We start from the raw sequence: 20,327 nt of genomic DNA, 5'->3' as shown, positions 1-20,327 counted from the left end.
AAGAGTCTGGCACTGCTAGGGAACGGCACAGTGCTTAGAAGGGACCCGCCTCCAGGCACTACTGGCTAAAGAACACTGGGCGGTGAGCCCGCTCACTCAGCAAAGAGTCTGGCACTGCTCGGGAACGGCACAGTGCTTAGAAGGGACCCGCCTCCAGGCACCACTGGCTAAGGAACACTGGGCGGTGAGCCCTCTCTGTCAGCAAAGAGTCTGGCACTGCTCGGGAACGGCGCAGTGCTTAGAAGGGACCTGCCTCCAGGCACCTCTGGCAAAGGAACACTGGGCGGTGAGCCCGCTCACTCAGCAAAGAGTCTGGCACTGCTCGGGAACGGCGCAGTGCTTAGAAGGGACCCGCCTCCAGGCACCACTGGCTAAGGAACACTGGGCGGTGAGCCCGCTCACTCAGGAAAGAGTCTGGCACTGCTCGGGAACGGCACAGTGCTTAGAAGGGACCGGCTCCAGGCACCACTGGCTAAGGAACACTGGGCGGTGAGCCCGCTCACTCAGGAAAGAGTCTGGCACTGCTAGGGAACGGCGCAGTGCTTAGAAGGGACCCGCCTCCAGGGCCCAGGCACCACTGGGTTCTTAAAAGAAACTAGCACAGAACCCCTCAGATGTCAAGTGAGAGGAAGGAAATGTGAAAGTGACGGCTGGGAAGGAGGTCTGAAACGAAAAATGTTAGAAAAATTCGGATAAAATGTGTGCGTCTCAGTCAATACTGGTACAGTTCAACTGAGAGGCGCTATCCTCGGCGCTAGATGCTTCATCTATACTGTCATAGTTTAACTGAGAAGCGCTATCCTCGGCGCTAGATGCTTCATCTATACTGTTACAGTTTAACTGAGAGGCGCTATCTTCGGCTCTTGTTAACGTGAAAGTAATGCCAATGCTACTTTGATCCGAGTTTGTAATTTCCAAAGACGGCGTGCTGCTCTCAGAGCCCCCTGTTATAAACAAGTATCACTTGTACTTTCCCCGAGCTTCTTGATAAACAAAGTGAACCTTATTTTTTTCTGAAGAGATAATGATTGTTTAAGTCTCCTATCTGTTTTTAAACGGAGAGTAATTAAAGGCGCTCACTTCCAAGAAAGACACCCTGCACTTCTTCCGGACTTAAACAGAAAACAAAGTCGGACATTCTACTGTGTTCCTTCGACTTCTCCAGGCAAACACGCTTCCATGGCGCTGCGGTGGTATAACAAAGGCCCCCGCCGTGCCGCGGCAGCTCCGAGAGGCCCCCTCTGCACAGTGCATTGTGCACGGGCGGCAGGCCCCTGACTCGCTCCAGGGGCCCCCTCCAGGTACTTTGAAGAGGGGCCATAAAGTTTTCTTACGCCACTGTGGCACGGTTTATCACACAATAATACTAAAACTGTACTCCTTATTAAATTATACTAATCCATCACTAATTCTTGTTGGGTACCGGAGTAGCGTGCTACTCATCGAAAAGCGCTTCGACGCCTCGTCAGGGGTAGTAAGCGCTATATAAATACGATTACAATTACAATTACATCACAAGAGTATAGCAGAGGCCCCTTCACTCGGTAATAACCCCCCAAGGACAGAAACAGTCTTCTTCCGCGATTGAACAAGTTCAGATGACAGCAAGAGAGAGAGCCCCCCCCCCCCCCCCCCGTCTCCAGCCACCAAAGGATCTTTGACTAATAAGCACTGGTCACTACACGGGTCCGCCTCACACCCAGGAGCCACCGCCGGATGATGGGACTAGCAGTCCCGTAAATAAAGGTTTCCTGTTCCTGCTTCACCAGCCTTCTATGTGAAAATATACATGAAAAGGTATATTCATTCCTGATCGTGACCCCTGGGCACTGAGGCTTCTCACCCGCCAGGAAGACACAGAACAGGCCTGACTCGGGAATATGTGCACCCTGGCACTGAGACTGAACATAGGACGGAGGTACATGGAACATGCTGAGGCTCAGATTGTGTGTACCCTGGGAATGTGTGCACCCTGGCACTGAGGCTGAACATAGGACGGAGGTACATGGAACATGCTGAGGCTCAGATTGTGTGTACCCTGAGAATGTGTGCACCCTGGCACTGAGACTGAACAGAGGACGGAGGTACATAGAACATGCTGAGACTCAGATTGTGTGTACCCTGGAATATGTGTACCCTGGCACTGAGACTGAATATAGGACGGAGGTACATGGAACATGCTGAGGCTCAGATTGTGTGTACCCTGAGAATGTGTGCACCCTGGCACTGAGGCTGAACATAGGACGGAGGTACATGGAACATGCTGAGACTCAGATTGTCTGTACCCTGGGAATGTGTGCATCCTGGCACTGAGGCTGAACATAGGACGGAGGTACATGGAACATGCTGAGGCTCAGATTGTGTGTACCCTGAGAATGTGTGCACCCTGGCACTGAGACTGAATAGAGGACGGAGGTACATAGAACATGCTGAGACTCAGATTGTGTGTACCCTGGAATATGTGTACCCTGGCACTGAGACTGAATATAGGACGGAGGTACATGGAACATGCTGAGGCTCAGATTGTGTGTACCCTGAGAATGTGTGCACCCTGGCACTGAGACGGAACAGAGGACGGAGGTACATAGAACATGCTGAGACTCAGATTGTGTGTACCCTAGAATATGTGTACCCTGGCACTGAGGCTGAACATAGGACGGAGGTACATGGAACATGCTGAGACTCAGATTGTCTGTACCCTGGGAATGTGTGCATCCTGGCACTGAGGCTGAACATAGGACGGAGGTACATGGAACATGCTGAGGCTCAGATTGTGTGTACCCTGAGAATGTGTGCACCCTGGCACTGAGACTGAACAGAGGACGGAGGTACATAGAACATGCTGAGACTCAGATTGTGTGTACCCTGGAATATGTGTACCCTGGCACTGAGACTGAATATAGGACGGAGGTACATGGAACATGCTGAGACTCAGATCGTGTGTACCCTGGAGTGTGTGCACCCTGGCACTGAGACTGATACCCTGGAATGTGTGCACCCTAGCACTGAGACTGAACATAGGACGGAGGTACATGGAACATGCTGAGACTCAGCTTGTGTGTACCCTGGAATATGTGTACCCTGGCACTGAGACTGAATATAGGACGGAGGTACATGGAACATGCTGAGACTCAGATTGTGTGTACCCTGAGAATGTGTGCACCCTGGCACTGAGGCTGAACATAGGACGGAGGTACATGGAACATGCTGAGACTCAGATTGTCTGTACCCTGGGAATGTGTGCATCCTGGCACTGAGGCTGAACATAGGACGGAGGTACATGGAACATGCTGAGACTCAGATTGTGTGTACCCTGGGAATGTGTGCACCCTGGCACTGAGACTGAACACAGGACGGAGGTACATGGAACATGCTGAGACTCAGATTGTGTGTACCCTGGGAATGTGTGTACCCTGGCACTGAGACTGAACATAGGACGGAGGTACATGGAACATGCTGATGCTCAGATTGTGTGTACCCTGGGAATGTGTGCCCTGGCACTGAGACTGAACATAAAACAGAGGTACATGGAACATGCTGAGACTCAGAGTGTGTGTACCCTGTGAATGTGTGCACCCTGGCACTGAGGCCGAACATAGGACGGAGGTACATGGAACATGCTGAGACTCGGATTGTGTGTACCCTGTGAGTGTGTGCACCCTGGCACTGAGACCGAACATAGGACGGAGGTACATGGAACAAGCTGAGACTCGGATTGTGTGTACCCTGGGAATGTGTGCACCCTGGCACTGAGGCTGAACATAGGACGGAGGTACATGGAACATGCTGAGACTCAGATTGTCTGTACCCTGGGAATGTGTGCATCCTGGCACTGAGGCTGAACATAGGACGGAGGTACATGGAACATGCTGAGACTCAGATTGTGTGTACCCTGGGAATGTGTGCACCCTGGCACTGAGAATGGACTATAGGATGGAGGTACATGGAACATGCTTAGACTCAGATTGTGTGTACCCTGAGAATGTGTGCACCCTGGCACTGAGACTGAACATAAGACGGAGGTACATGGAACATGCTGAGACTCAGATTGTGTGTACCCTGGGAATGTGCGCACCCTGGCACTGAGGCTGAACATAGGAAGGAGGTACGTGGAACATGCTGAGACTCAGATTGTGTGTTCCCTGGGAATGTGCGTGCGCACCCTGGCACTGAGGCTGAACATAGGACGGAGGTGCGTGGAAGATGCTGAGACTCAGATTGTGTGTACCCTGGGAATGTGCGCACCCTGGCACTGAGACTGAACATAGGACGGAGGTACGTGGAACATGCTGAGACTCAGATTGTGTGTACCCTGGAATGTGTGTGCCCTGGCACTGAGGCTGAACATCGGAGGGAGGTACATGGAACATGCTGAGACTCAGATTGTGTATACACTGGAATGTGTGTACTCTGGCACTGAGACTGAACACAGGAGGGAGGTACATGGGACATCTGAGACTCGGATTGTGTGTACTCTGGGAATGTGTGTACCCTGGCACTGAGACTGAACATAGGACAGAGGTACATGGAACATGCTGAGACTCAGATTGTGTGTACCCTGAGAATGTGTGCACCCTGGCACTGAGACTGAACAGAGGACGGAGGTACATGGAACATGCTGAAACTCAGATTATGTGTACCCTGGGAATGTGTGTACCCTGGCACTGAGTCTGAACATAGGACGGAGGTACATGGAACATGCTGATGCTCAGATTGTGTGTACCATGGGAATGTGTGCCCTGGCACTGAGACTGAACATAAAACGGAGGTACATGGAAAATGCTGAGACTAAGATTGTGTGTACCCTGTGAATGTGTGCACCCTGGCACTGAGACCGAACATACGACGGAGGTACATGGAACATGCTGAGACTCGGATTGTGTGTACCCTGTGAATGTGTGCACCCTGGCACTGACGCCAAACATAGGACGGAGGTACATGGAACATGCTGAGACTCGGATTGTGTGTACCCTGGGAATGTGTGCACCCTGGCACTGAGACCAAACATAGGACGGAGGTACATGGAACAAGCTGAGACTCGGATTGTGTGTACCCTGAGAATGTGTGCACCCTGGCACTGAGGCCGAACATAGGATGGAGGTACATGGAACATGCTGAGACTCAGATTGTGTGTACCCTGGGAATGTGTGCACCCTGGCACTGAGAATGGACTATAGGATGGAGGTACATGGAACATGCTTAGACTCAGATTGTGTGTACCCTGAGAATGTGTGCACCCTGGCACTGAGACTGAACATAAGACGGAGGTACATGGAACATGCTGAGACTCAGATTGTGTGTACCCTGAGAATGTGTGCACTCTGGCACTGAGGCTGAACATAGGACGGAGGTACATGGAACATGCTGAGACTCAGATTGTGTGTACCCTGAGAATGTGTGCACTCTGGCACTGAGGCTGAACATAGGACGGAGGTACATGGAACATGCTGAGACTCAGATTGTGTGTACCCAGAGAATGTGTGCTCCCTGGCACTGAGGCTGAACATTGGACGGAGGTACATGGAACATGCTGAGACTCAGATTATGTGTACCCTGGGAATGTATGCTCCCTGGCACTGAGGCTGAACATTGCACGGAGGTACATGGAACATGCTGAGAATCAGATTGTGTGTACCCAGAGAATGTGTGCACCCTGGCACTGAGAATGGACTTTAGGAGGGAGGTACATGGAACATGCTGAGACTCAGATTGTGTGTACCCTGTAACCGAGACTGGAGCATGCGGCACTGAGATCCAGAACAGTGCTCTGCTGCCTTTTGTCTAGGTTTGTGCTATAGAAATACTGTATACATAGATATATTGACCCTGGGATAGGGAATAGTTGGAGGGGAAATACACTGAAAGTGAGTTTCGCTGAGTCGGGGAACCTTAGAAAGTGCACACTTATGTACTCGGATCAGAACACAAGACACTCTCATAAGGAGCTCGATGACTCTCAGTCCTGGGACGGTAAGCACCCTGAGACTGAGACTGGAATATATGACACTGAGGTGACCAGGCATGGCTGGGATGGCACCACAGGTATGAGGTTCTACACTTTCTGTGTCTGTAGTATTTATGCTACAGGTATGAGGTTCTACACTTTCTGTGTCTGTAGTATTTATGCTACAGGTAGGAGGTCCTAGACCTTCTGTGTCAGCAATATTTATGCTACAGGTAGGAGATTCTAGACTTTCTGTGTCTGCAGAATTCATGCTACAGGTAGGAGATTCTAGACTTTATGGTACAGGTATGAGGTTCTAGACTTTCTGTGTCTGTAGTATTTAAGCTAAATGTATGAGGTTCTAGACTTTCTGTGCGTGCAGTATTTATGCTTCAGGTATGAGGTTCTAGACTTTCTGTGTCTTCGGTATTTATGCTACATGTATGAGGTTCTAGATTTTTATTTATGCAACAGGTATGAGGTTCTAGACTTTCTGTGTCTGGAGTATTTATGCTACATGTATGAGGTTCTAGACTTTCTGTGTCTGGAGTATTTAAGCTAAATGTATGAGGTTCTAGACTTTCTGTGCGTGCAGTATTTATGCTTCAGGTATGAGGTTCTAGACTTTCTGTGTCTGCAGTATTTATGCTACATGTATGAGGTTCTAGACTTTCTGTGTCTGCGGTATTTATGCTACATGTATGAGGTTCTAGATTTTTATTTATGCAACAGGTATGAGGTTCTAGACTTTCTGTGTCTGGAGTATTTATGCTACATGTATGAGGTTCTAGACTTTCTGTGTCTGGAGTATTTATGCTACAGGTATGAGGTTCTAGACTTTCTGTGTCTGTAGTATCCATGCTGTTAGTAAGGCCATTAAGGAGAAAGTTGATGCTTTAACTGGATCAGCAGCTCAACAGCTTCGAGCCATCCAAAGTTATAGTGCTGGTTGCTGGACCTCACAACTAGCACTGGCAAACCAACAGGCCAGGCTTAACTGTGCCAAAGCCTATGAGAACATACATTCATAAACGCTGTCTACATGTGTTACAGGAGCAAATGTTGTTTATCACATGATCAGTGCTGGGGAAAAATAGCAGGGAGCGCTCCTATGTTAAAATGGTACTTAGCGCAAAGAGCTGAAAATCCTTGCATTCGTTCTGCATGTATCCCTTGTACTTCAAAATACTTCTTAGAGAAGCCACTGTATTGAAGACTTCTAGTTAGAACACAGTTTAGAAGTATAATCAAACGCGGTTGCTGCTGCCCCCTTAAGGGACTAAAATAACCTAGAGCTTTGCTGAATGACATTCCCAGTAGTCCCAGCCAGGGTGCTGCCGGGCTTGGTGGAGTCGGAGACCTTAAGAGTGTTATATTTTGGTAGATGAATGCAGCGGCTGGAACTAGCTCTGTGGAGCTCCCGGAGTGTGAACTGGGGTGTCCAGGAGAGGTCTAGGGGTAACTCAGTGCCAGGTGCTGTCCTTAGCTGAAGCCAGTGGCATCAGGGTCCCCTCTGTACTAACACCTGGTCTGCCTGCCTCTGCCCAGTCCAGAGGAAGCAGAACGCAGGGAAGATGCTTATGTTTTACAAGAGTCATACAGTTTTAGGGAGCCTTAGAAATATTGCAGACTGGGAAAGTATCGCTCAGATTCTTGATTTTGGGGCCATGGGGAGGGGGGGGGGTGAGTTTTGTGGTAGAAGAAAGATCCTGTAAGTGCTACAACTCTCACCCTTGTGTTGTATGCTGCACTCAAGCTATAGATCTGCACGGAAACCTGATCTTAAGGTGCTCTGCATTTTAACAGACAGGCTCCACATTTCAGCCAAGTGGACAGACTGCGCCAGACCAGGTGGTGCCACAGTATGTAAGCGCTTTAGAATTCAAGGTTTGCTCAAGCCGCACGCCTCATGACTCATGAAGAGTGAGTGTGTGTTGACACTCACACTGAAGGTGTGGCTTCTCAGGAGCTCTGGGTGTCAGTCCCTAGGGTTGGGTGTCAGTCCCTAGGGTCGTAGGCTTGGCCCCTCCTGTAGGAAGAGAGTGGAGGGAGCACCCAGCTCCTCTCAAAGAAGCTGACAAACAGGAAATGTAACCTAGAACCGGAAGTAGTCACAGTAGCGATGACCTAACCCACCCCGGGGCCTCCAGGACATGAGGATGGCTGCTTCATTGGTTTCACTGTTCTGGAATCAGGGTGCAATGGCGGGTGTTACTGTGCTCATGAGGAACCTCCACCAAGGTGCAGATAACTTCAGCCATGGATCCAGGCCGAGGATAGTAGCCCCAGTTCCTCACGGGTTGCATATTCTCGCTGTTTGCATCTTTAGGTGCCCCATGTAGGGTGGAATGTCCTTGGTGCAGTAGCCTGTGCTGTCCTACATCTGACTGCCCTGATTCTAGCATAGCTGGTGTACCTTCCTGCTCAGGAGACCTCTGTCCTGTGGCATGGCCGTCCCCATCCACCCAACTCCTGCGCGGGCCACTGAGCTGTAAATTATAGGGGTACGGGGCCTCCCCATTGGGCATCACCACAGACTCTGCATGTTATCATGGGGTAGGCTGTACCTCAAGAGGAAAGCCTCATTCAGTGGTGTCCCTGTGCAGACACGCAACATAGTGCATTTCCTATTTATCACCTGGAGGTCCTTAGGATTCAATGTGTGACCTACACTGTGTTGTCTCAGTGATGGTCAACACTTACCGCGGGCAGTGGAGACCATAAGAACATATGTTATCACCAAGGCGGGGAGTGTATCTGGTGAATAGGAGAGAACCAAGACTGACCCTTGGGGAGCTCCAAATGGAAAAGGGTTGGATGGGAACCAATGAATAAGCAGCAATCGGTGCTGTGCCATGAACAGTGATGCCAAGTGTGGCAAAGCTTGTGGGCAATGCGGGGTGAGTGACATGCTCAATGCTGCCGGCAGACGATAAAGTTCAACACATGAGTTACTGGGGTTTCTATGGAGAAGAGTTCTCAGAACCAGACCAAAGTGTATTAATCAGCTTGTCTTTTGAGCAGGGGCCCACCCAGTTTTGTAAGTTATGTGGGTGGTAATTGCTCCAAGCAATTACCATCCCCATAAAACTTCCTAATAAAACAAAGCCTTTCCCACCCTCAGTGCCGGACACTTTCCTTTTCTCGCCCTCGCTGACATGAGAGTCAGGCTGCCAGGCACCTTACAGAGGCACACGTGCTAGTGCATGTCCCAACTCATGTTTTATTCATTTTTTAAATTTCAGCAGGCAAAGAACTGACCTAGCTCCAGCCCTGGCCTGTGATTCTCAGGGGTCTCAAAACACCGCCCGCTAATGAATCACAGCAGCGTTACATTTGTACCAAACGTGGGCGTATTTTCCGAGGCCGCTTGTCAAGCAAGCAAGTGTGAAACACCCACCCTCTTCCAAGTCGTCACAGGGTGGGGTGGGTTCAGCAAGCGTCGCTGACCCCACTCCACCCTGTGATGAGTTGGACAAAGGCGGGGTTACAGCGTGCTGCTGCGTATGATTGACAGAATGTTACTTGTTCTCGTAGAGTCATGCAGATAGACCACGCTACAGAAAACCCCTATTGCCAGAATTGTGTAGAAAGCTGCCAATTTTAACTTTGTTTTGCTAGACATTTATTAAAGGCTCAAGTTTATTCTGAATATCTTTATTTTACTGAAGTTTTACCTTGGACTGTGTTTTTTTGTTTTTTACTGTGTGCTACAAAATTGGACAAATTCTCTTTTATGTAAATTTGTGAATTTTCAGTATTAAAAATGAATGAATTAATGAATAGCCTGCTTTCCTTATCTACAGTTAAGTAATTGATTATTTTGCCAGAGATTTGTCTAACATTTGTCATTTTTACTCAGTATATACCATGTCTCAGTTTAAGTACAACATTGTTTCTTTGTAATTGTCACATTTCTCTTTTGTTCAGAATCATATCATGCTGATTACAGAAAAGATCCAAATAAACCTTATTCATTCATTTAAATTTCATTCATTCATTCATAAAACTGTTTTTTACCGTTCTGCGAATATTTGTGAAAGATACAATGTGACCCCCATCCTGAAAAGTTTGGAGAACCCTGGTGCAAACAGACCCACTACACATGCTTTAGCACACACAGAGTATCTGTTCACTCAGAGGCTGAGGGGGCCACCGTGCTTGGCGTTGCAGTGTACCCTTCTCCTGGCTGGCACAGCAGACCCCCTTACGGCCCATGCTTGCTTTGAATTGATCAGGACCAGTGCAGGACATGTCCAGTAATCCGGGGACCAGAACCTTCGCCTCGTGCCTGGCAGACTGGGCTGTGTCTTTGTTTCCAGCCTCTGGACTGGATTCTGGTATTTTCTGCTCCAGCTTTGAGGCTATAAGTAAATACAAGGAAGCGTTACTCCTTTCAAGGCACAGCCACACACAACCTGAGCTCAACATGTGAGCCGCTGGGTGATCCCATTAAGGTAAATAGAACATTGTCGACATCTGTTGTGTGCAGGATTATTTCAAGGCCAAAACACTATTGGTCAGTGTCACAAAAATTGTATGATGTCATCAGCAATGTCATCAATGATGTCATTTGAGATTAAACAGTGATGTCACTGACCATGTCATGAGTGATGCAATATGTGACATCATAAGCAGTACATGGCGGGGTCCAAGTTATAGTTAGCTCAGTAAACTAGAACTGTTGGAAGTCTCAGGGACACCAAAGACTTCAGTTTCCTCGACCTGCAGCACTGGGAACTGTGTGTTTTGTGCTGTTCAAGAAGAGAAACCACTGCGACGCCGCCAACGACCCCACTGGCCTGCACCGTGACCTGCCGACGCCGCACGGAGTTGCATTGCCCCACTTCGCACCGCGACCCTGGTCTCACTGACACCGTCATCGGACGATTTCACCGAGCTGCTGCTCGCACCGCGACCTGAGGGCCCCGCACTCCGGCGTCACCTGCTCACACCGCAGCCTGGCCATCCCCGACGACGTCGCTCCTGCTGACACCGGCGCCGCTGCCTGCACCGTGGCCTGTGGACACCGCTCGTGAGGAGCACGAAGCACCGTCCCGTCCCGCGCCGCAGCCCCGATCCACCTGGAACCGACGCCGGCGACGCCGCTCTCCGGAGCTCACCGCGAGGGTCACGACGCCCTGCGAATCCAAGGTACTGTTTGTGGGTCTTCCCGACACCGCAGCTGGCCTACAACGCCGAGGCCAGCCTGAACTTTTGGTTTTGTTGTTCACGACGCCGTGATAGCCCCAGGTGGAGTTATCGACTTCAAGGAACTCTATTGTTAAGTACATCTTGCAGAATTCATATTTTTATTACTATATGTTGGATTTTTATCGTATTTGGTCTTGTTTTATATAGATAAATATTGGCTATTTTTCTAAAACTGGTGTGGTGTCCTTTTGTAGTGTTTTCACTTATTACTGTGTGTTATGTGCAAATGCTTTACACATTGCTTCTGAGATAAGCCTGACTGCTCATGCCAAGCTACCAAGGGGGTGAGCAGGGGTTATCTGAGCAGGTATCTCCCTTATCCTGACTAGAGTGAGGGTCCCTACTTGGACAGGGTGCAAACCCACTGCCAACTGGAGACCCCATTTCTAACATTGGTTGTCAGCGGTGAGGATAGGACTTGCATTTGCACTTGACCTACAGTGATTGGGGTACACTACTACCATAGCGCAGACCATTATGTGCCACATACCATTTTTTTTGTTTTTGATTTCCTTCTCTTTGAACTATTTTTGATCTTGAGTTCAAGTGAACCCCAACGACATCATGTCTCAATCAAGAGCATCTTCAGTTGCATCCCAGGATGTGGTTTTTGAGGAGGATAGGTTGGAAACCTATTCCATGAAGGAACTGAAGGCAGTTTGTAAAAACCTCAAAGTTCAGATCAGAGGCCTCACCAAAAAGGAGGAGCTACAGAAGGCGCTGAGGACCTGGGTAGCAGCCAGAACTGACAGTGGACAGTCTGAGGATCCAAATGGAGAGTCTGCTGACACAAATTCTAGGGAAGATGCACTGAGGGTGCAGGAGCTGCCAGGGGGGAGTTACCCCCTGTGCCAAGCAGCAGTGGTGGATCAAAAGGACTGACTCCAGAGGAGCTGGAGGACAGGAGAGAAGCCAGGAGGCACCAGATTGAGTTGGAGAGATTAAAAATGGAGGCTCAGAGGGAGCAGCGAGCCATGGAGGAAAGAAAGATGCTTTTGGACCATGAGCTTAAAGTGAAAGAGCTGGATGTGAGGAGCAGGTCCAGCCAGGATGGTGGCAGCAATTCCTCAGTGCAGTCAGACAGAACTGTGCACATTCCTAAAAACGTAGGGAGAGAGTACAAGAAGGGAGATGACATACAGAGGTGGTTTCAGGGATATGAGGCATCCATCCACATGAATGGGGTCCCTGAGAAGAATTGGGGAGCAGGATTGTGGAACCACTTCACAGAGGAGGGGAGGGACACTTTGCTAGCTTTGGGTAAGGGGTACAACCTCACCTACGCTGACATGAAGGAGGCCCTTCTCACTCGGTATGGTCTCACTCCTGACAAGTACAGGGATCAGTTTAGGCAGAGTAAGAAAACTGAGTCCCAGACCTGGTTAGAGTGTGTATATTTTGTTTTGCAGAGCACTGGATGGTTGGGTGAAGGGCAGTAATGTGACAGATTTTCAGGGGCTGTACAACTTAATTGCGTGGGAGCACTTGTCTAGTCTGTGTTTTACAGAGCTGCGCCAGCACTTGACTGATAGCAGGCTGACTGACCCCAGGAAGCTTGCTATGGAGGCGGACCGCTGGGTGAGTACCAGAGTCCACAAAAAGGTATATGGGGGAGATTATGCTAAAGGTGGGCAGGGTTCCCAGCAGCAGAGTGGGGGGGACAAGGGTAAACAAAAGGAGTCTTCCAAAGGGCCCCAATCTAGTAACCCGGGTAAGAAATCCCACCCCCCAGGAGATAAGAAACCATGGGCCTCTGCAGGAAAGCCTGCAGAGGCAGGGCACCATAAGTGCTTTGCTTGTGACCAGGAGGGTCACATGAAGGGAGATCCCAAGTGTCCCAAGTGGACACCACCACCCAGCGGTGGGCAGACCAAGGGATTGGCCAGTGTAGTGCTTGGGGAAGAGGTGGTCCCAGGGGGGTGTGGGGATCCCACAGAAATGACCCTTGTCTCACTAGGGGACGGTGAGATGGTCCAGAGAAACCTAATGCCTGATAACATTAAAAAATACAGGCAGTAGGTGACCATCAATGGGCAGAGGCTCTCAGAGATACTGGAGCCAGTGTGACCACGGTCCGGTGTCACCTGGTGTCTGAAGAGCACATAGTCCCTGGTGTATTCCACCAAGTAGTTGCAGTGGACAGCTCAGAGCGCCAATGTAAGGTGGCCCAGGTTCCCTTTGAGTGGGGAGGGATCTCAGGTTCCTTGAGGGTAGCTGTGAGTCCCACCATGCCAGTTGACTGTCTGCTGGGCAACGACCTGGAGACTTCCGCCTGGAAGGAGGTGGAGCTCAGGTCGCACTTGGGGATGTTGGGGTTGCCAGAGTGGGCATGCGTGACCACTCGGTCCATGGCAGCCAATCAGGGTGATCAGACAGACCTGGAGCCTGAAACAGTGGCCCAGGTGACTGCCACGAGAAAGGTCAAGGGGTGTGAGAAACCTGCCCCAGAAGTTCTCACGGTCCGGGAGGAGGCTGACCTCGAGGGGAAAGCCCCGGCATCTACAGGGGAACAAGTGGCTGAACTAGGAGACCTACCTGAGCGGACCCATTGGCAGCAAGAGGGGAGTCCCACCAGGGAGAAGTTCTGCACAGAGCAGAAGGTGTGCCCTACTTTCATGGGTCTTAGGCAGCAGGCCGAAGACCAGGCAGCTGGTGCTGAGCCCAAGGATCACCTGATATACTGGGACAATGATCTCCTGTACAGCGAGCCTAAGGTTGCTGAACCTGGGGCAGCCCGTGGGCTGGTGGTACCCCAGCGCTTCAGAGCCTTCCTACTGGGTTTGGCTCATGATGTGCCTCTGGCAGGACATTTGGGGCAAGGCAAGACCTTTGACAGGCTTGTCACCCACTTTCATTGGCCCCAGATGAGAAAACATTCTGATGCATTCTGCAGATCCTGTCAGACTTGCCAAGCAAGCGGCAAAAGTCGAGGGAAATGTAAGGCCCCCCCTCCAACCCTTTCCTGTCGTGAGCACCCCTTTTGAGCGGGTGGGCATTGACATAGTAAGGCCTCTGAACCTCAAGACAGCCCTAGGCAACAGGTTCATCCTGGTCTTGGTGGACCATGCCACCCGGTACCTGGAAGCTATTCCTCTGAGGACAGTGACAGCGCCCATTGTGGCCAGGGCACTGATGGGGATCTTTACCCGAGTGGGTTTCCCCAAGGAGGTGGTATCTGACCGGGGTACCAACTTTATGTCCATGTACATAAAGGCCATGTGGAAGGAATGTGGAGTGAACTACAAATTCACCACCCCTTACCACCCCCAAAGTAATGGGTTGGTTGAGAGATTCAACCGAACCCTGAAAGGCATGATTGGAGGTCTGTCAGACTCCATGAGGCGTAAGTGGGATGTCCTATTAACATGCCTTCTCTTTGCCTACCGGGAAGTACCACAGAAGGGGGTTGGCTTTAGCCCCTTTGAACTGTTGTATGGGCACCCGGTCAGAGGACCTTTGAGTCTGGTGAAAGAGGGCTGGGAGCAAGCTGCTAGGAAGCCACCCCAGGATGTATTTAGTTACATGCTGCCTTCCGAAACCAGACCGCCCGCTTCAGGAAGCTCGCACAAGAGAACCTTGAGGCAAGCCAGGAGGACATGAAACGCTGGTACGACCAGAATACCACTCTGGTTGAGTTTCAGCCTGGCCAAAAAGTGTGGGTCATGGCCCCCGTAGAGCCTTGTGCTCTACAAGACAGGTGGTCAGGGCCATTTGAGGTGAAGGAGCGCAAGAGTGACGTCACCTACTTGGTGGACTTGCAGACTCCTAGGAACCCCTTAAGGGTTCTACATGTGAACCGCCTCAAACCTCACTTTGAGAGGTCCGAGTTAACCATGCTTCTGGCTACAGATGATGGGACAGAAGAGGAGAGTGAACCTCTCCCTGACCTCCTGTCTAGCAAGGAGCAGGATGGGTCAGTAGAAGGCGTGGTCCTCTCCCCTTTTCTGACTCTAGAACAGCAGAGTGAGTGTTGCCAGTTACTGGAACACTTTGCACTCTGTTCTCACTCACTCCAGGGGTCACCCATCTATGCATGCATGATGTGGACACTGGGGACAGCCTGCCTGTGAAAAACAAGGTTTACAGGTTGGCTGACAGAGTGAAGGCCAGCATCAAGGAGGAGGTTTCCAAGATGTTGGCTCTAGGGGTGATAGAGCGCTCCAGCAGCCCTTGGTCCAGTCCAGTGGTTCTGGTACCCAAGCCTGCTGCACCTGGTGCCACACCAGAACTTCGGTTCTGTGTGGACTATCGGGGGCTCAATACCGACACCAAAACAGACGCCCACCCCATCCCCAGAACTGATGAGCTCATAGACCGGTTGGGGGCAGCCAAGTTCCTCAGCACGTTTGATTTAACGTCTGGGTACTGGCAGATTGCCCTAACTGAAGGGGCCAAGGAGAGGTCAGCGTTCTCAACACCAGAGGGACACTTCCAGTTCCGTGTCATGCCCTTCGGGTTGAAGAACGCCCCTGCCACCTTCCAGAGGTTGGTCAATCAGGTCCTGGCAGGGCTTGAAAACTTCAGTGCCGCTTATCTTGATGACATTGCTGTTTTCAGCTCCAGTTGGGAGGACCACCTGCACCACCTCTGGGAAGTGTTGAAGGCACTGCAAGCCGCAGGCCTCACTATCAAGGGCAGTAAGTGCCAGATAGGGCAGGGGTCGGTGGTGTACTTAGGACACCAGGTAGGGAGTGGCCGGGTGACACCCCTACAACCCAAAATTGATGCCATTCGGGCTTGGGCACCCCCCAAGACCCAGACAGAGGTGAGAGCCTTCTTAGGCCTCACCAGGTACTACAGGAGGTTTGTCAAGGGATATGGCACCATTGTTGCCCCCTTGACAGAACTGACTTCTAAGAAGCAGCCTAGACAGGTGATCTGGACTGAGGCGGGCCAGACTGCGTTTGACACCCTGAAGGAGGCCATGTGCATGGCACCCGTGCTACTGGCCCCTGACTTCTTCAAGGAGTTTGTGGTACAGACAGATGCTTTGGAGCATGGTGTGGGAGCAGTACTTTCACAGCTAAACAAAGAGGGCCTAGACCAACCTGTAGTCTTCCTTAGCAGGAGACTACTCCCCAGGGAACAGAGGTGGAGTGCAATTGAAAGGGAAGCTTTTGCTGTGGTCTGGGCAGTGAAGAAGCTAAGACCCTACTTGTTTGGGTCTCACTTCCGGATTCAGACTGACCACAGGCCCCTCAGATGGTTAATGCAGATGAGGGGTGAGAACCCAAAACTGTTGAGGTGGTCCATTTCCCTACAGGGGCTGGACTTTACGGTGGAACACCGCCCTGGCACAGAACACGCCAACGCTGATGGTCTGTCCAGGTTCTTCCGCCTTGGTGAGGAGGACTCCCCAAGGGTTGGGTAGTTCCCCCTACTCTCAGCTGGAGGGGACATGTGTTAGACCTGGCAGCTTTTTGGCGTGTCTCCCCTGTCTTTTTGCCTTCTGACCTCCTGGTTTTGGACTCTGTTTTTGCTGGTTTACTGTCTCTGCGCACTTCACCACTGCTAATCAGTGCTAAAGTGCAAGTGCTCCCCATATAAATTGTACTGTGGACTGGTTTATCCATAATTGGCATATTTGATTTACTAGTAAGTCCCTAGCAAAGTGCACTAGAGGTGCCCAGGGCCTATAAATCAAATGCTACTAGTGGGCCTGCAGCACTGGTTGTGCCACCCACATAAGTAGTTCTATAATCATGTCTCAGACCTTCCACTGCAGTGTCTGTGTGTGCAGTTTTGACTGTAACTTCGACTTGGCAAGTGTACCCACTTGCCAGGCCTACACCTTCCCTTTTCTTACATGTAAGGCACCCCTAAGGTAGGCCCTAGGTAGCCCTGAGGGCCGGGTGCAGTGTATGGTTAAGGTAGGACATATAGTAATGTATTTTATATGTCCTGACAGTGAAATATTGCTAAATTCGTTTTTCACTGTTGCAAGGCTTGTCCCTCTCATAGGTTTAACATGGGGGCTACCTTTAAATCTGATTAAAGTGTAGATTCCCTTTGGGAGCGGATGGACATGTGGAGTTTGGGGTCTCTGAGCTCACAATTAAAAAATACATCTTTTAGTAAAGTTGATTTTAAGATTGTGCGTTTGAAAATGCCACTTTTAGAAAGTAGGCATTTTCTTGCTTAATCCATTCTGTGACTCTGCCTGTTTGTGGATTCCCTGTCTGGGTCAGTTTGACAGTTGGGCTGTTCACACCTCTCCTCTAGACAGTGACACAAAGGGGGCTGGGGTGTAAACTGCATATCTTGATTAGCCATCTGTGCTGGAGGGGAGGAGTGGTCACTCACACCTGAAAGGACTGTGCCTGCCCTCACACAATGCCGTCTCCGACCCCCTGGTGAGTGTCTGGGGCCTGGCCTGGACAAGGAAAGATCTTGCAAACACTTGAGACTTTGCTTTGAAGTTTGCAAACTTCAAAGGCAGAACTGGGTATAAGACGCAGACCCAAAACCCCAGACTTTTAGAATCTTTCTGGAATCAAGAGGAACCTCTGCCCAGGAGAAGAGCTGAAGGAGGAGTACTGTCCCTTTGCTGTGTTGCTTTGCTGGACTGGCCTGCAGTTGCTGCTTCTGCCTGAAAAGAGTGCAAAGGGTGAACTTTGCTGTGTGTCCTGCTTGAGAAAATTCTCCAAGGGTTTGGAGTAGAGCTTGCCTCCTGTCTCAGGGACACCAAAGACTTCAGTTTCCTCGACATGCAGCACTGGGAACTGTGTGTTTTGTGCTGTTCAAGAAGAGAAACCACTGCGACGCCGCCAACGACCCCACTGGCCTGCACCGTGACCTGCCGACGCCGCACGGAGTTGCATTGCCCTGCTTCGCACTGCGACCCTGGTCTCACCGATGCTGTCATCGGACGACTTCACTGAGCCGCTGCTCGCACCGCGACCTGAGGGCCCCACACTCCGGCGTCACCTGCTCACACCGCAGCCTGGCCATCCCCGACGACGACGCTCCTGCTGACACAGGCGCCGCTGCCTGCACCGTGGCCTGTGGACACCGCTCGTGAGGAGCACGAAGCACCGTCCCGTCCTGCGCCGCAGCCCCGATCCACCGACGCCAGCACCATCGGCTCCAGTGTCGTCACCAGGAATCCTTGCCTGCACCGTGGCCTGTGGACACCGCTCGTGAGGGTCACGAAGCACCGTCCCATCCTGCACCGCTGGCTTGGGCCTACCGACAACAGCGCTTCCGCAACGCCGCCGCCGCTGCATGCACCGTGACCTGTGGACACCACACATTGCACTGCCCCGCTTCACACCGCAGCCCTGGTCTCACCGACGCCGCTGGACGCCGTCACCGAGCAGTTGCCTGCACCGTGACCTGTGGGCACCGCACGTCGCATTGTCCTGCTTCGCACCGCAGCCCTGACGCCATCCCCGCCAGCGCACCTGATTTCATCAGCCCGGAGTTCGATCCCCAAGGTGCGTGACTTCAAGGGCCCGACGGCTCCTGCACCGATTCTGGAACCGACGCCGGCGACGCCGCTCTCCGGAGCTCACCGCGAGGGTCACGACGCCCTGCGAATCCAAGGTACTGTTTGTGGGTCTTCCCGACACCGCAGCTGGCCTACAACGCCGAGGCCAGCCTGAACTTTTGGTTTTGTTGTTCACGACGCCGTGATAGCCCCAGGTGGAGTTATCGACTTCAAGGAACTCTATTGTTAAGTACATCTTGCAGAATTCATATTTTTATTACTATATGTTGGATTTTTATCGTATTTGGTCTTGTTTTATATAGATAAATATTGGCTATTTTTCTAAAACTGGTGTGGTGTCCTTTTGTAGTGTTTTCACTTATTACTGTGTGTTATGTGCAAATGCTTTACACATTGCTTCTGAGATAAGCCTGACTGCTCGTGCCAAGCTACCAAGGGGGTGAGCAGGGGTTATCTGAGCGGGTATCTCCCTTATCCTGACTAGAGTGAGGGTCCCTACTTGGACAGGGTGCAAACCCACTGCCAACTGGAGACCCCATTTCTAACAATCACTTTAACCTTTGTTTGTTTTAGTGAATTTCTAAGGTTTAAAGTAAGATCTTAGTACCATACCTTACTATAATGTTACTTTAACTTTTGATTTTTCAGTAAATGTCTTGGCATGACTACCACTCCCATAATGCAATAATGTTGTGTAGGCCTGTAATAATGGAGACCCCTAATGAACAGTTGTATGGATTAGTAGAAGTAATGATGTATTCCCCTCCGGAATATCGGGGTGAAATTATGGTTGCTGTTCCGCAGGGAGATATTTATGGTCCAATTGGCGAGCCACGTTGATGGATACCCCTGGAGGTCCAGCTAAAAGAACATTTGAAATTCTGGATGACCAAGCTATAGATGACTTATACTACTACATTGTACGATGAAAACAGAGTAAGTAATATTGCAAAGAAGCTGAAGAAAAACCTATAGTTGTGATTATGGATGCCAGGGGCTCCGATATGTTTGAGCGTGGACATCCAAACTCTTCTCAATAGTCACCCCCTCCATATTTGATGAATATTTTAAGACCACAATAAAAGTCTCAACTGAATGGGGTGCAAGGTTGAAAATGAGGACAAAATGTTCTAAACCAGTAATCAACTTCAAAGATTTGGGTGGAGTTGACCATGTTGCTGTGGGAGATCTGTCTCCATCAGGGAATTTCATTAATGATGGAATACCTTCTGGGACCATCCAACAAGGTGTCTGGCTGGTATTTGAGGACTCTGTACAACAGCAGTGACTGACAATTGCACCCTCAGGTCTTCAAGGCCATAGTAAACTTGTGGGGAACCTTCGACACAGATATGTTCGCCTCCAGATTGATAATCCAGTTGAGAAATACTGCAGTTGGAGGCCAGATCTGGAAGCTTTGGCTCTGGGTGCTTTCTGCAGGATTGGCCTGTTGGGAATCTTTATGCATTTCCACATTTCCTCTTGATTGCATGGTGTGTTTCTCAGGTTCACAGCTATTTATCAAGGCTGGCAATTGTCACTTCTCTAGAGAGCCGAGCCATGGAACCATCTCTTCTAGGGTTGTCGATGAACTGCCTGCTTTTAAACCCAGGATTTGCAGGGTTGTTGAGGGATCCAGGCAGGCACTACCACACTCTAGTGTTGGTGACCTGAAACATCTCAGGACTTTTGTAAAAATGCCATACTTTTCGGAGTCAG

General features: G+C 50.5%; 1 long non-coding RNA gene across 2 annotated transcripts in view; it reads right to left on the bottom strand.

Annotated features, from left to right (window-relative positions):
- Positions 1-9,628: 9,628 nt before the first annotated feature.
- Positions 9,629-20,327, bottom strand: part of LOC138296877 (uncharacterized) — a 217,538-nt gene continuing 206,839 nt past the window's right edge. For both annotated transcript variants that reach the window (XR_011203918.1, XR_011203917.1), the window contains exon 4: positions 9,629-10,308. This is a non-coding gene — a long non-coding RNA (uncharacterized lncRNA). The remainder of the gene's footprint in view (positions 10,309-20,327) is intronic.

The sequence above is a fragment of the Pleurodeles waltl genome, chromosome 5 (genome assembly GCF_031143425.1).
Source record: "Pleurodeles waltl isolate 20211129_DDA chromosome 5, aPleWal1.hap1.20221129, whole genome shotgun sequence".
NCBI classification, from domain to species: domain Eukaryota; kingdom Metazoa; phylum Chordata; class Amphibia; order Caudata; family Salamandridae; genus Pleurodeles; species Pleurodeles waltl.
Note: the sequence above shows the minus strand (reverse complement) of the source record. Positions and strands in the feature narration are given on the sequence as shown.